The sequence below is a fragment of the Monodon monoceros genome, unplaced genomic scaffold (genome assembly GCF_005190385.1).
Source record: "Monodon monoceros isolate NGI ecotype Baffin Bay Population unplaced genomic scaffold, NGI_Narwhal_1 Super_Scaffold_18, whole genome shotgun sequence".
NCBI classification, from domain to species: domain Eukaryota; kingdom Metazoa; phylum Chordata; class Mammalia; order Artiodactyla; family Monodontidae; genus Monodon; species Monodon monoceros.
The window spans coordinates 127,737,361-127,743,360 of NW_021703774.1; the positions used below are offsets into that span (position 1 = coordinate 127,737,361).

Below are 6,000 nucleotides of genomic sequence, written 5' to 3' on the forward strand. Positions count from 1 at the left end.
CTCATAAACAATCGCAACAAATAAACTTTTCAATATATTCGTATTCCATTTTACAGAAAAATGAGCATCAGTTAAATGGTTTTTAAACTCTTTTTACTAAACTATAAAAGTTCTCATATTGGCTACTTTTTGACTTTAAACACGTCCCAAAATTTTACAGTGAAAGAACTGATAATTAATTCAATACAGCATCAGATTATTCGACTAATTAGAAACTCTCCCTTGTTCAGGGAAGACACTTTATTTACTTGTAAATTGGTACACACACAGACTTTACGTTTCAAAAGCTTTTCTAATCCCTCTGTGTACTTTCAATGACTCACAATCTAATTACAAATCATAAACAACCAAGGAGGAAAGAGCATTCCCTTGTGTCTATCTGCTATTAATTGACACAAAATCATCGCAAAAATTCTACTGGGGACATATGTTTCGAGTAGGAGAAGGGAAAAAAATCCCATCTAAGTTAATTCAGATACAAAGAGCTGTAGGATGAGGTATTCTCCTCTAACCATAGGGTAGCAGTGAACCCCTTGTGGGAGAATAATCAATACAAAACAAAAATGTAAGCCAAATAGATCTTAAGTATAAACTTCATAAGCAGAGTCATGCTTGGCTGTTCGTCTCGTATTCACCAGTCATCATAAGAATGTGTTTGAACATCCAACCTAAAAAGCCCTGACATGTGGATGGAAGTCGAAGAGTTGAGGATGAGTAAGAAACAAATAAAGTGATTAAACGTTAATGTCTGAATGGAAAAGCATTAAGATATTCAGGCAAATGTGTTAAGAGTCTGAAGCAGTAACAAAGGCCTAAAAAGGGATAAAGGAGTTAGGAATGAGAATATTGAGATCTTGAGAATCTGATTTGGGGGGATTTTTTTTTTCTCTTTTCTGTTCTTTTTTTAACGGAGAGAAATAGGGAAGGAGTTAAATGGATGCAATAGCTTAGGGGACTAGCGATCGTGCCTGATACACGTACGAAAAGCCTCTAGGAGAGGGGGAACAGCTGCCCACAGGAAGGCTTACGGTTCGTTAGCTCTGGAGACCAGGAAGAGCAAGGAGTCAGAAAACAAATTACACCAGAAACAGAGATGAGGGAGGCGCCAAAACCCTCAGAGAGCCTAAACTGTTTGCTACTGGGTCTCCACTGAGGGCAGGGGCCCCCGAGAAACCCGGTCATTTGGAAGGACCAGAGACACTAAGTCCCAACCTCCTCTGAGGCTAGCGGAGTCAGAGGAACTCAAGTCGACCCCTCACCGAAAAACCGAAAACAGAACTGGAAAAATGTAAACAATGTGCAGGAGCCACCAACCGGGAAATGTTCCAGCTCCACCAGCAGCCGCCACAAAAGCAGCCGACACACACGCAGACGCCCCGACCTCAGCGCCGCAGCTACAGGCACCTCGAGCTCCCCGGCCACCGTAGTAAGAGAAACGCCCCACCCCCTTCAAACCCAGTAGGTCAGCCACTTCCGGGGCACTAATGCCTATTGATTGGCAGCAACAGTAGCAGCGGCCTACAGGTCCCCGGTCCGTTTACTTCATCCTTTTTTCGTCCTGTTTGCCGCCTCAGACTCTAAGTCACCAATATAGCAAGAGCAGAACCACGAGAAAGTATCCATCTATAAGCGGTGTCTCCGATAGACAAACTACATTATTCCTGCCATGACTTCCTGCTGAACAATTGGACTTCAACTCCCAGCTTGCCGTGCAACACTCCCTCTCCTCCAGCGCGGGAACTACAAGATCCAGCATGCACTGCCCCCTTATTCTTCGCTCTGCCCCTGACACCTGCAGACCTCAAAGGCGATTTCAGAGGATTCATTAAATCCTTTAGGTTAATGTAGACCTTTCTACCAAGACCCACTTTGGTAAAAATACCAGTATTCTCTCCTTTCCTTTTGTGAAGGTATTAAATATCAAGGAATATGTGAGTTCATTTTCCACGTTCAGATTATTTTCCAGAATTGAAACAGGACAGTCTGCAAAGGCTTTTTATGAAATGGAAATTTTTATCCTCATTCATAAGGGGTGTTGAGAGAAATACTAAATTATTGCAAAGTGTAATCCTGTGTCGTTTTTGCAGTACTGCAAGGCTGTGCTGGAACAAGGGCTACCAAACGTGCTCCCGAATTGCATAGGAAATTACAATAAGAGCGAGAAGTGAAAAATTAACAGTCTGTAGTACCAGACTATGAAACCACAAGGGAAAGAATATCTTTCAGAATACAGAGTTGAAAAGTTCAAAAGTAGATGTGAAAAGGGTTTTCAATTTTTTTATGTGTTTAATGGTTTGAATTATATTTATTATTATTCTCACAAAAACAGGTAACTGCAACTATTTATTTTCTGTTATGCAGTAGGGCCACCAAGTAACCTATCATACAAAGGATATAGCAAGATGTAACATTTTTTAGAGTGAGCAAACAAAATAACTGTTTTCTTGCCTGATTGGATAGCCAGTGGTTCCACATTTTAAAATACAGAACTCTGTTTTGATTTCTTAGGGCAGATAACATGCATTTAACAAGCTGTCTGGATGCTTTTTTGTTACTTTCATGAAGACTCGGATTACAAGAATGAATGTTTTTTTGTTTTTTTTGCAGTACGCGAGCCTCTCACTGTTGTGGCCTCTCCCGATGCAGAGCACAGGCTCTGGACGCTCAGGCTCAGCGGCCATGGCTCACGGGCCCAGCCGCTCCGCAGCATGTGGGATCTTCCCGGACCGGGGCACGAACCCCTGTCCCCTGCCTCGGCAGGCGGACTCTCAACCACTGCGCCACCAGGGAAGCCCTATTTTATTTTTAATATCATACATTAACAGGACGAGAGAAACAATGCTTTGATTCTTTAAATAGACTACCTGGTAATTATACAAAATAAAACTGTATGTATACCACAAACATTGGTAGTCTATGGATTTACAGCAAAAACAAATTTTAATTGGTTAGTAAAACAGTAGAATACTTTCCATTTTTACAACTTCACGTAGAAGTTACACAGGGAAATTATATTCTCTAACATTGGCATGGCATCAGCTACCATACAAACTGCTTTCCAACTCCAGTGTGCTAAATTATGCAGCACAAGCAGGTAAATATTTAAAACCTACGATCATGGAAAACAATCTGCTGCTTTCGATACTCATACACCAAAGCACTGTCTGTGAGAGAAAACATTTTCATCGGAATGATTCAGAGGTAGTAATAAACTATAATTAGGTTATCTGTTATTCATAGGTGTTTGTAGTAAATAAACACGTAATTGGATCCACTTATTAGGGTTGTTATTAAGGAAGCTTTAAAATATGCTAAATATTTGATACACATATTTCTAAAGTGGTTTCAATGATCAATTGTATAAATGAATGTGGGAAAGAGTCTAAAGAGTACATAATTTATGTAACAGACTTTAGGTTTTTAAAAGAGATTCTTGCAGCTGCAGTGCTCAGCAATATTCTCTCCTCTAAACGTGTCTTTGACTTTGCAATTCAGCCAATTGCCAACCACACAGAGTCAGAACTGGACAAGATGTTCATTTCAGTTCAACAAATACATGATAAGTGCTGCTAGGGGCAAAGCACTCTACCTAGGCACTATAGTCTTTTTGAAGCACATACAGTTTTGATAATTAAAAAAGAATTAAAAGGAAGTGAAAAGAAGATAAGAGAGCTTTATCAGAATGGAAAACAGAAAGTAAAATATGTGTAACATCAACTTTTTTTATTATACACACTTTTATTTTTAAACCATGTGAATGCCTTACCTAGTCAAAACATTTTTTAATTAAACATTAAAAGACCTTTGCAGTGGAATACCTGTGTAAGGGTCACAGCTCTACACTTGGGCAAATTACTCTTCTCTCTGTGTTTCAGTTTCCTCAACTGTACAATAGGATGATAATAAAAGCCACCATAAAGTATTTAGAACAGGGCTTGGCACATAAAATATTTTTTGAAGGTAAAATTTGAGTCAGGGTGTTGAAAGTTTTAAAAATAAACCATAACCCTATTTTTAGAAAGTACCTAAATAATGTCAATTATACAATTAGTGAAAAATATGCTACTATATTTGAACCAGATAGCATTCTAAGTATTTAGAAACTGTCTTCAACATCAACTTTCAATAATCACTTATGCATTTGTTTAACTGGAACTCTTTAGTAGTGAATATACTTTCTAAAAGACAGGAGCTACATCTTAAACATCTGTGTCCTGCTCAGCTCTAAGCACCGTACTTTGTACAGAGTAATTAGTTCTCCATCAATGCTTGTGGGAGTTCATGGTGATGACGGAGGCCCTGAAAACTCCTTTCTCATTCATACATAAGCTATTTTTAACACCCGTGCTTTATTTTTTTTTAATATTTATTTATTTATTTGTCTGCCCCGGGTTTTAGTTGCGGTACACGGGATCTTCATTGCCACATGCGGGAACTTTTCACTGTGGTATGCGGGATCTAGTTCCCTGACCAGGGATCGAACCCGGGCCCCCTGCATTGGGAGTGCAGAGTCTTAACCACTGGACCACCAGGGAGGTCCCTATTATTTTAATTAATAAATCAGATTGTATAATTAAATAACTATTAAAAGCAGAATATTTGACTAATAGAATGCTACATTTAAAAATCATGAAAAACAGCAATTCACTGCTTAGTGCGTATATATATTTAAAACATTCATCTTAAGCATCAAGCCCTTTCCAAAATTCATCATATCCCAGGTGTGTACTTTGAAAACATAGAAGCCATTCTAGTAGCATTGATTGTGACACAGCTCCAGGTTTTTGCTAGTAAACTTTTAATTCTTAACTTCTACCAAGTACACTTCTTATTCATCTCCCTCCAGGACCCAGAGAAAGACGAAGGTCCTGTTTAATAAGTAAGCATGTACCATGTATGACTGATCAGGAACGTTATTTTGAGATAAATTGAACTCAGCCTTGATGAGATGAATACCTTGTGGAAATTATTAAAATTATTTTAAGGAAAACTTGGTGAAAACGTTTTCTCCTTTCCAAGTGAACTTATTTCTATCCCCTCTCCTACATCCTCAAGCTCACTCTTTCCACTGCCCCCTTTGCCTCAGCCTACAAACCTGTACTGAATCCCCACAATTCTGAAAGCAACTTCGGCGGACTCAGTTTCCCCCTAGATGCAATATTATTCCATCTTCCTTTTCCTTTCATAACCACACTTCAGCAAGTGCTACAAAGTAAACCTTAGCCTTGAAATGCAGCACAAAATCTATTCACAGCTAATATTTACTGAACAGCCAGCACTGTGCTAATTCATGGAAATATGAAAAGAATTCAGAGAAGTAACTTACGGCTCACAGTGTGATAAACATTATGATAGAGGGAAGAACAGGGTATTAAGAGAACAAGGAGTGTCAGTTATTCTCAAATTGAGGGATCCTGAAGGAGGAAGTCCTAAGATAACTTAAATGACAAAAATAATTAACTAGCTTCAGAAGAAGGAGATTCGACCTGTTTAGGATAACCCAGAAATTTATTATAGCTGGAACATGAGAGTTGGGGAGTGGTACTTGTATACTATGATAAGAGTGTTGAACTTTAATCTGGTTATAAAGGAAACCATTTAGGGAATGACATAATTAAATTGCATTTTAGGCTGCTGCTTGCAGGATTATGGAGAATGGCTTGGGCTGGAAAGAATAGTTAGGAGATTGTTTTCATAATTCAGGTTTTAAAAAATGGGAGACCTGAAATAAATAGTAATAAGGGAAGAGCAAAAAACTGGTCAGAGATATTAGGACAATAGAACTAAGAGGAGGGGCGAAGGAGGGAAGAAATCAAAGGAGACTCCCAGGTTTCTGTTTTTTCACTTTTCCACATGTTGAGTTAGGAATGCTTAAACACCATCAGAGGACTATGCCCAGGAGGCAATTAGATATGGAACTTAAGAGGAAGATTTGAGCTGAATATATTGCTTTGGGACTCACTAGCTTTAGGTGAGAGTTGAAACCATGGGCATGGATAA

The 6,000-nt window shown here is 38.8% G+C and overlaps 1 protein-coding gene and 1 non-coding gene across 2 annotated transcripts in view; both read right to left on the bottom strand.

The window, feature by feature from the left end:
• Window positions 1–1,408, bottom strand: part of ATG4C (autophagy related 4C cysteine peptidase) — an 89,422-nt gene extending 88,014 nt beyond the window's left edge. The window contains exon 1 of the mRNA XM_029230129.1: window positions 1,315–1,408. The gene's annotated coding sequence lies outside the window, so the exon portion shown is untranslated. The remainder of the gene's footprint in view (window positions 1–1,314) is intronic.
• A 3,054-nt stretch (window positions 1,409–4,462) lies between these two features.
• On the bottom strand, window positions 4,463–4,535 carry TRNAG-CCC. Its single transcript has one exon. It is a non-coding gene; the product is annotated as a tRNA-Gly (tRNA).
• Window positions 4,536–6,000: the final 1,465 nt, after the last annotated feature.